The 10,488-nt window shown below is 42.3% G+C and overlaps 1 non-coding gene and 2 pseudogenes across 1 annotated transcript; all 3 read right to left on the bottom strand.

The window, feature by feature from the left end:
* Positions 1–4,452: 4,452 nt before the first annotated feature.
* On the bottom strand, positions 4,453–4,643 carry LOC128655036 (U2 spliceosomal RNA). The gene has a single exon (XR_008401628.1). It is a non-coding gene; the product is annotated as a U2 spliceosomal RNA (small nuclear RNA).
* Positions 4,644–6,158: 1,515 nt separating this feature from the next.
* On the bottom strand, positions 6,159–6,250 carry LOC128655070 (uncharacterized; annotated as a pseudogene).
* A 940-nt stretch (positions 6,251–7,190) lies between these two features.
* LOC128655050 (uncharacterized) lies at positions 7,191–7,371 on the bottom strand (annotated as a pseudogene).
* Between the last annotated feature and the right edge of the window lie 3,117 nt (positions 7,372–10,488).

The following is a 10,488-nucleotide window of genomic DNA, read 5'->3' as shown; positions in this document are numbered from 1 at the left end:
GCAAACAGCCAGAAGAAAGGTCGGTTCTCACCAGCCTTAAGTTGCGCTTCATTTATCAAATGCTGATATTCAAAAAATAGACAAACAGTGCCTTAAAAAAGACATTTGCGATATGGATTCACCAGAGCAAGGTCATTGCAAGTACTTCCCACGATAATAAAATTAAAATGCCACAACTCCGCAATCTTCCCCTTCACATTATTATTGTCACACTCCCTTGTACTCCTATGCCCAGCTCCCTGCTCTTGTTTTTGTTGAGGGTCCTGGAGCCTCTGCTAAAAAGGCCTATGGATAAAGAAGTGTATTGGGTGTCCAGTCAATGATTTTTTCTATTTCCCGGTTCAGATAAATTATCTCTGGGATTCATAAATCAATGCCTTACCTGTAATCTATTATTCAAAAGGATGCCATATGTCCTCTTTCATGATGTTATTTCTGTTGAGGCTCCGGGAGCCACTTATAAAAAGGCCTAAGGATAAAGAAGTGTACTGGGTGTCCAATCAATGTTTTTTTCTATTTCCAGGTTCATATAAATGATCTCTGGGATTCTAAAATCAATGCCTTAACTGTAATCAATTGTTCACAAGGATGCCATATGTCCTCTTTCCTGCTGCTGGTTTTGTTGAGTGTCCTGGAGCCTCTGCTAAAAAAAGGCCTAAGGATAAATAAGTGTACTGGGTGTCTATTCAATGATTTTTTTGATTTCCCGGTTGTAACAAATTATCTCTGTGTTTCTAAAATTAATGCCTTTCCTGTAATCTATTTTTCAAAAAAATTACATATGTCCTCTTTCATGCTGTTGTTTCTGTTGAGGCTCCGGGACCCTCTTATAAAAAGGCCTAAGGATAAAGAAGTGTACTGGGTGTCCAATCAATGTTTTTTTTTTTATTTCACAGTTGCAAAAAAATTATCTCTGGGTTTCTAAAATCTATGCCTTACCTGTCATCTATTGTTCAAAAGGATGCCATAAGTCCTCTTTCCTGCTGTTGTTTTTGTTGAGGGTCCGGAACACTATTCTAAAAAGGCCGAAGGAGAACGACCTGTACTGTACTGGGTGTCCAATCATGTTTTTGTTTTCAATTTCACGGTTCATAATAAATATCGCTGTGTAACTAAAATCAATGCCATACCTGTACTCTGTTGTTCAAAAGGATGGCATATGTGGTGTTTCATTCTGTTGAGGGTCGTGGCCGTGGGACAGCGTATAAAACGGCTAAAGGAGAACAACCTGTACAGCCTTCTCTTTTTAGGCAGGCCAGCTCTTTGCATACATGCCCACAGACTCTGTAACGCATGCCTCTTTTAGGGACAGGTGCAGCCATAATGCAGGGTCAGAACCTCTGCCTGCAACTGTTATACTCGATTTTGCGAAAGGAAGTAACCTTACCATGGTTCCCTGCACGCACGTATTGTTGTTATATTTTGGTGAGGCTAATCATGATGGCCATGTAGACCACCACCGAGAGTCCTGGAAGTAACAGGGATGAGATGAAAGTGCTAAGAATAGTACTACTTAAAACAACCGAGTTAGCCCAATCCAAGACCGCTTGGCTTTATTTTTGTTTTGGGTGCGGCTAATCATGCAGGCCATATAGAGCTGCAATCATTCGGTGTTGTATCAGCTATTAAACTAATAATAACAGAACTACCAAAATACAGCCAATGAAGGGCCTTATGAAGACTGAGCCAAGGTTGGATTGTAGTATTTGGTTAGGCTAATCATGATGGCCATGTAGACCACCACCGAGAGTCCTGGAAGTAACAGGGATGAGATGAAAGTGCTAAGAATAGTACTACTTGAAACAACCGAGTTAGCCATGGGTGTTAATCCAAGCCCGCTTGGATTTATTTTTGTTTTGGGTGCGGCTAATCATGCAGGCCATATAGAGCTGCCACCATTCGGTGTTGTATCAGCTATTAAAATAATAAGAACTGTACTATCAAAATACAGCCAATGAAGGGCCTATGAAGACTGAGCAAAGGTTGGATTGTAGTATTTGGTTAGGCTAATCATGATGGCCATGTAGACCACCCGTAACAGGGATGAAAGTGCTAAGAATAGTACTAATTGAAACAACCGAGTTAGCCATGGGTGTTAGTCTAAGACCACTCGGCTTTTTTTTTGGGTTTGGGTGCAGCTAATCATGAAGGCCAGATAGACCTGCCACCATTTGTTGTTGTAACAGGTATTAAACTGCCAAGAACAGTACTACTTAACACAACCTACTTACCATGGGTCCCAGAGCATATGTTTGGTTATTATATTTTGTAAGGGTAATCATGCAGGCCATATAGACCTCCACCGATAGGGTGAGTATGAGTAACAGCTATTAAAATGCTAAGGACATTACTAATTAACACAACATAGTTACCATGGGTCGCAGACCAAGAGCAGATGTCTTATTATTATATTTTGTATGGGTAATCATCCAGGCCGTATAGACCTCACCAAATAGGGGGAGTTACAGAGATTAAAGTGCTAAGAATGGTAGTACTTAAAACACAATCTAGTTAAAATGGGTACCAGACCGCATGTCTTATTATATTTTTTCAGGGTAATCAGGCAGGCCATATAGACCACCCCCGATAGGGGGGGGTAACAGGGATTAAAGTGCTAAGAAAAGTACTAATTAACACAAGCTAGTTATCATGGGTCCAACACCGTGTGTCTTGATGTTATACTTTGTCAGGGTAATCATGCAGGCCATATAGACCTCCCTTGATAGGGGGAGTAACAGGGATTACAGTTATAATAATAGTACTACTTAAACACAACCTAATTACCATGGGTCCAAGACCAGATGTTTTCTTATTACACTTTGTCAGGCTAATCATGCAGGCCATATAGAGCTCCAACAAAAGGGGGGCTAAGAGGGATTCAAGTGATAAGAAAAGTTTTACTTAACACAACAAAATTACCATGGGTCCCAGACCGTGTGTCTTGTTGTTATACTTTGTCAGGGTAATCATAACCGCCATATAGACCTCCACCAATAGGGGGAGTTACAGGGCTGAAAGTGCGAAGAATAGTACTACTTAATACAACCTAGTTGGGTCCAAGACCGCATGTTTAATTATTAGACTTTATCAGGGTAATTATATATCTAACAAATCTATCTATTTCTCTTCTATCGATTCTATCTAACTATCAATCTATGTATATCTATCTATCCTATCTATCGATCTATCTTCTGTCCGGAATGTTTTGAGACAGAACAATCATCTTCTTCCATCTCCCGGTTCCAAAAATGAAGGCCATATAGACCTCATCTGATAGGGGGAGTAACAGGTTGTAGTAAAATGTTAAGAATAAGAATATTACTACTTAACACACCACGGGTCACAGACCAAATGTCTTATTGTTATACTCTGTCAGGGAAATTATATATATTTCAAATCCATTTATTTATATATCAAATCGATCGAACTATCAAACGTATCAATCAAATGTAGATTGCATCTATTGATCTATGTAATTTGTATCTATAAAATGTATATTAAATATTTTGGGTGATGTCATTCGTATCTATAAAATGTATATTGCATCTTTGATTCGATAACATTCGTATCTATCAAATGTATATTGCATCTATTGATCGATGTAATTCGTATCTATCGAATGCATGTATATTGAGCTATGTACAGTGTATCGATCATATGTATATTGCATCGATTGAGCTATGTAATCTCTATGTGTCTATCTATCAAATCTATCTCGTGGTTGTGCAAGTGGACTGTTTGCGGTTGATTGTGGTGCGTAACACTTGGAGTTTGGTCTTTCACTGTGATGCGGCCGTAACCCTTACACTACCTAATAGATACGACATCATAACTGATGTTTTAAAGCACGTTATTGCAAACAATTTGGGAATGTTAGTTGATTTAGGCCCTTTATGGGTTAAAAGCAGACTCTGCATAAACTATGTAATTTCCCATGGGAGTTTTGCCATGGATCCCCCTCCAGCATGCCACAGTCCAGGTGTTAGTACCCTTGAAACAACTTTTCCATAACTATTGTGGACAGAAAGAGTCCTTGTAGGTTTTAAAGTTCGCCTGCCTATTGAAGTCAATATCGAACAATACCGGAAGTTCGAGTCCACTGTTCGCGAACCGAAATTTTTAGGTTCGCGACATCACTAAAAATTAGTAAATACATAAATAAATCGATGAATTGACACAATACATACATTTGTGAAGAAATCCTAATCAAATGAAGAATGAAAAAAAAAAAAGGATAGCAAAAACGTCGCCTCTCCTAGAACTGTCGTTTTCTAGACTTTTTTGGCCCAGCACACAAGGGGTAAACAAGAGTCCAAAAGAAAGCTGCACGCACACAGACAACATACAAGGCAAAAAAAGAATGCAGGCAGCGTGTTGCTGAGGCTTTCTTCCCAAGCTCTGCAGATAATGCTTTTCGTTGTTCTGATTCTGTTTTTGTCACACAGCAAAAGAGAGGGGTGTACCGGTCTTGGAGGTACTGCAATACCAGGTCAATGCGTGGAGTGAACAGAGCAAGCTCTTCTTCCATCTCCCTGTTCCAAAAATCCATTTAATATATGGTCCCCAGATAGGGGACGTATCAGATATTAAACTGATAAGAACAGATTTTTTTTTTTTAATTCTTTATTATACATAAATTATATAATTTACAGTCATAATAGCGTTCATACAACAATGTACTGTGACGCAGCACAGTTAAATGACAGCGGCGCAGTACAGTCTTTAAGTACTTTTCCTTACATCCTTACAATTCTTACAACTCTAATCATACAATCACTATTCACAATAAATCATTATGTTTGCATGTTAGAAAAATGTCTGTGGTGGGGGGCGGGGGTGGGTGGGCCGGGCCAGGTGCAGTGGGGCAAGACTAGAGCTGAAGTATGACAGGGCAGGGGGGTGTTTAGTCCTCCTCAGGGCCATCGATGATGGAATAGTCTCTGAGCAAGCTGTGAATAAGCCTGAGGCAGTCCTGAGTTGTTTTCCTCTCATTCTTCAGGATCAGACGATTTCTGGCAAACCATAGAGAGTCTTTGACACAGCACATAAGGCGCCATGCATTGTATACAGCGTCCATAGTGTGTGTGCCTGGGAACAGTCCATATAGAACCGAGTGCATAGACAAATGCCGCCTCGGTACAGAGTCTTTTAGCTCAGTCTCTAGCTCATCCAACAAGGCCTGGGCAAAAGGGCATTCCCAGAATACATGCAGAGCTGTTTCTTCTGCGCCACAATCGCGGGGGCAATGGCTGTATCTGCCCAGTCCTCTCTAGTGCATGAAGGATCTGAGGGGTAGCCCCCCATGAATTGCCATCCAGGAAGTGTCTCTTTGCCTGTTGGTGAGTCTCTTTGAAGCTACATTCCTCCAGACAGTCTCGGCTGTCTGAGAGGGCAGTCCTGGAATGTTCTCGAGTAAGTCCTTACTCCTTATACCTTTGTAAATCACCTTGGGGGTCAATAGATCAGGCTTGACTTCCCCCAGATGCTGCTCCCTTAAAAACTTGCACACATCAAGGTAGAACCAGGGAGTGTTCCAGTTGTAGGGGTAGGAGCTGTCCCATTTGAGACCCCTCCATAGGGGTAAAAGGAAGAAACGGAACATGGAGTTTCCTGCGACTCCCAGGGCATTGTCTCTCAAGGTCCTGCGCACGGCATTGCAAACGAAGACAGCATGGTGGGGATGTCAGGCACTCCTTTGCCTCCCTTGTGGGGCTCCTTGTACATTACTGTGAGCTTCACTCTGTCCATCTTTGAACCCCAGATGAAGTGAAAGACAGCCCTAGTGATAGCCCTGCTCACAGTTGCAAGAGGGGGCCAGGCCTGGGCTACGTACTGCAGGACTGGAAGAATCTCGTTCCGCAGCACAAGTATTTTCCCTTCGATGGAAAGTTCTCTGAGGCTCCATAATCCAAACTTTTGATTCACACGGGTAAGTCTCTCCTCCAAGCATTTCAGGGCCGCACCCTCTCCTCCAAACCAAACTCCCAGGATTTTGATGAGGTTCGATCTAGTGGGGAAGGGTAGTGGTTTAGAAGCCAGATGCCATTCTCCAAAGAGCATAGTATCAGAATTCCCATAGTTGACCTTTGCGCCTGAAGCTCTGCCGAAGTCCTCACATGTCTCGACGAGTCTCCTCACCGACTGATGATCAGCGCAGAAGATGGTGATGTCGTCCATGTAGATTGAGCACTTAACCTTGTGATAAGAACAGATACTACACTTGATCTTAGCCAAAAGGCCGAGAAGCGATATAACCGCAACACTCTTGTCTGGGACACCGCACTCCCTCTGTCACGGGGATACAGGGCACACAGCCGAAAAATTACACAATTGGAAATTCAAAAGCAACGACGGCGACGACCACCAACCTTGGCTGGCTGCTAGGCTAGGCTTGAAAAAGACAACTACTAGTCTCAGGCAGCTTACTACTGGCCAGGGAAGACCCACTGCTTGCTGCTGTTGCTTCTACAGCTCCTACTTGCTGTCTGACTGGACAGCTAGCTGTTCTCCAATTTGCATGGCTCCTCCTCCCCCCCAAAAAAAAACGGCCCCCCTCCTTCCCCCCGCCGCTGCACTCCGGAGACAGAAAGACGTGAAAGCACCTGGCTGATGCTGATTGTACCTAGCTAGCTGCTACTGGATCTTCTGGGCCTAGCTGCCTACCTACCTAGCTACCAAGCAAAGCAGACTCAACTCATTTTTAAAGTTCCCTGTCCAGGCACCAGGTTGAGAAAGAAGCATACGGGCAACATTGACACAAGCTGCTCAAATGACTTTTATTGTCTGCCAAGAAGGATAGATAGATAGAAAGTAAGAAAGAATGTCACAAAAAAGAAAGAATGTCACAAAATTAGTAAATACATAAATAAATCGATGAATTGACACATCAATACATACATTTGTGAAGAAATCCTAATCAAATGAAGAATGAAAAAAAAAGGATAGCAAAAACGACGCCTCTCCTAGAACTGCTGTTTTCTAGACTTTTTTGGCCCAGCACACAAGGGGTTAACAAGAGTCCAAAAGAAAGCTGCGCGCACAGGATGGCAAAAAAGAAAGCAGGCAGGAAAGATGCTTGTTGCTGAGGCTTTCATCCAAAATTCTGATGCTGCAGCTGCAACAGCAGCTTATTTCGGATTGTCGGCTTTTGGTTCGTTGTGATGATTCTGTTTTTGTCACACAGCAAAAGAGAGGGGTGCACCGGTCCTGGAGGTACTGCAATACCAGGTCAATGCGTGGAGTGGACAGAGCAAGCTCTTCTTCCATCTCCCTGTTCCAAAAATCCATTTAATATATGGCACCCAGATAGGGGACTATCAGATAGTAAACTGATAAGAACAGATTTTTTTTTTTCACTCAGTCAAGAGTTAACCTCAAGAATACGCACATAAAACCAATGAGGGACTCAATCACATCATTTGTGAAAAATACAGCCAGAAAAATCAGTAAAATCTGGCATAAAAGAACTGACATAAAAGAACTTACCCTCAGAATAACCCTATAAGCTCATCCTAAACTCTGTCCCTCTCTTCACCCAACCGACCCTACAACTGTCCCTAGAAAAGCATAAAATAGAATTAAAAGGAGATCCGGCTCCAAAACAGAAAACCGAAATGTGATTTAGCGTCTTTTTTCCAATGCTTTTCTTTTCTCTTAAAAAATATGGATCAGACTAAGAGCATATTGAATTACAGTTCTTTACACACAAAAGTTCATGATTAAAAAGTAAAAAATTTCTGACCAGCCAGATGGCTTCTTTAAAACAATTAATAAGCCAGACAGATAAAATCTTTTCTTCCGCTATGCAAAGCATCTTGCCATATAAAACAGCTTCATGGTTGAGAATCCTCATACCGCCTACCCACTTTAGAAGGGGACTAATTTGCCTCCAGACCTCTTGTGCAAATCTGCAGTTCCAAAAGATGTGAAGTGGCGTCTCACAACTCTCACACCCTGCTCGAGGGCACTTGGCACTGGCAACCAGGCCCCGTCTATGCTGGAATTCCCTGGTAGGGAGAGAGCCTGTGACACGCCCCCAGGCCAAATCCTTCTGGAAGTTCGATAGAAATGTATGCGCCACATTCTTCCAGACTTGTCGAGAGACAATTGCAGAAAAATTTATAACAGGACTTATAACTTCGCCAGTGAAAAATACCCCAAAATTTTTTTTATGGTCAATTAAAGTCTCTGTAGTAAAATTCTGCAACTTAAAAACTTGAATGATTCTCTCTAAAACCACATAATGTTTGGGCAGGTTAAACGCATAAGGTCTATTCAAAGCCAATTGTACCCATTTGTATTTGTGAAAAATAAATCCAGTGGTGTATTTTATAAACAAACTAGCAATGCAATCCTCACTGCAAAGAGCCATCTTTATATTATAGGATAAAAACTTAAAAACCTATCCATGTCCAGAGCGTTCTTCCCACCATTAAAAGACAATTTCTGTAATTCAGTTCTTTTAAAGCGCTCCATTTTAGCCCCCCAATAAAAAATAAAACATTCACGGATAATTCTCTTTAAAAATAAAACCGGGGGAAATAAAACCATGGATACATATAAAACAATGGGTAAAATCACTTGTCTCACTATTAAAATTTTACCCTCTAAAGTCAACTTTCTAAAAGCCCACAACTGAATTTTTTTCTTCACTTTTGCTAAAACGGTTTCCCACATAAAATCATACTTCATGTTACCCGTAAAATAGATGCCTAAAATCTTAATCTTCTCTCTCACAAGCGGCACAGTCACATCAAGCAAACTGCCCCACCGGCCATACAACATACACTCAGATTTATCCGCATTCATCTTACACCCAGACGCACAACAGAACCACTCCACAGTCCTTACTGCTCTATTTAAAGAGACTATGTCAGTGCACAGAATGGTGATGTCATCCATGTATGCCACGGTTTTAGCTTGCGTTCCTCCCCCTCCAGGAACAGGCACACCACGAATCACCTTGTCTTTTCTTAATGCACAACCCCAGACTTAATAAAAACACCATCAGTAGTGATGTCGCGAATTGTTCGCCGGCGAATAGTTCCCGGCGAACATAGAATGTTTGCCGCGGTGGGCGAACATATGTGATGTTCGATCCGCCCCCTATTTGTCATCATTGAGTAATACTTTGACCTTGTACCTCACAGTCAGCAGGCACATTCCAGCCAATCAGCAGCAGACCCTCTCACCCAGACCCTCCTACCACCTGGACAGCATCCATTTTAGATTCATTCGGAAGCTGCATTGTTAGTGAGATGAGGGACAGTGTAGCTGCTGCTGATTGAATAGGGAAATCTATAGCTAGGCTAGTGTATTCAGTGTCCACAACAGTCCTGAAGGACTCATCTGGTCTCTGCTGTAAGGACAGCACCCCAAAAAGCCCTTTTTAGGGCTAGAACATCTGCTTTTTTTTTTTTCCTGTGTAATCTAATTGCAGTTGCCTGCCTGCCAGCGTGTGTGTCAGGCTCACAGCGTATACTGTGCCCACTTGCCCAGTGCCACCACTCATATCTGGTGTAACAGTAGTGTACATTTAAAAAAAACAACACTTTTTGACTGTGTTAAATAATAGCAGTCAGTTTCCTTCACACGTGTGTGTTTAAGTGCCTGCCTGCCAGGGCACAGTGTCACCCCAGTGCAACTCATATGTGGTGTAACAGTAGTGTACATTTAAAAAAAACAACACTTTTTGACTGTGTTAAATAATAGCAGTCAGTTTCCTTCACACGTGTGTGTTTAAGTGCCTGCCTGCCAGGGCACAGTGTCACCCCAGTGCAACTCATATGTGGTGTAACAGTAGTGTACATTTAAAAAAAAAAAATACAATTTTGACTAATAGATTGAATAGCAGTTAGTTGTCTGCAAGCGTGTGTGTCAGGCCTACAGCGTCTACTCTGCCAACTTCTGCCAGTGCACAGTGCCACTCATATCTGTTGTCACAGTAGCTTGCACGCATAGTACCACTAATCGAAAAAAAAATGATAGGCAGAGGCAGGCCAGCCCGCAGGGGCCGTCGTGGTCGTGATGCTGTGATTCCCTTTGGCCCTAGAATAATGCCCAGTGTTCAAAGGCCACGTACCCCGAACTCGAACATTTCTGAGGACATAGTTGACTGGCTAACACAGGACACCCAGTCTTCTACAGCTTCCGCTCGGAACCTTGACGCACCATCCTCCTCCAGCTTATCTTCGGGCACCTCTCAAGTTACCACTCGCCCGCCTGCCGCCACCACCAACACTAGCACCACAGCCGCTTCACTTGATCTGTCAGAGGAGTTATTTACACATCAGTTGGAAGAAATGAGTGATAGTGATGCGCAACCATTATTGCCAGAGGATGTAGATAACACGTGGTTCCTGACACGTGGTTTACTTCCTTATACATCATAAGTCACAGGGCCACTGAGGACCTATCATCAATTGTTAAAGGACCACTGTAAGATAAATTTTCCTTTTTTTTCCTCCTTTTTTTAAACCTTTTTAAACA

The sequence above is a fragment of the Bombina bombina genome, chromosome 3 (genome assembly GCF_027579735.1).
Source record: "Bombina bombina isolate aBomBom1 chromosome 3, aBomBom1.pri, whole genome shotgun sequence".
NCBI classification, from domain to species: Eukaryota; Metazoa; Chordata; class Amphibia; order Anura; family Bombinatoridae; genus Bombina; species Bombina bombina.
Note: the sequence above shows the minus strand (reverse complement) of the source record. Positions and strands in the feature narration are given on the sequence as shown.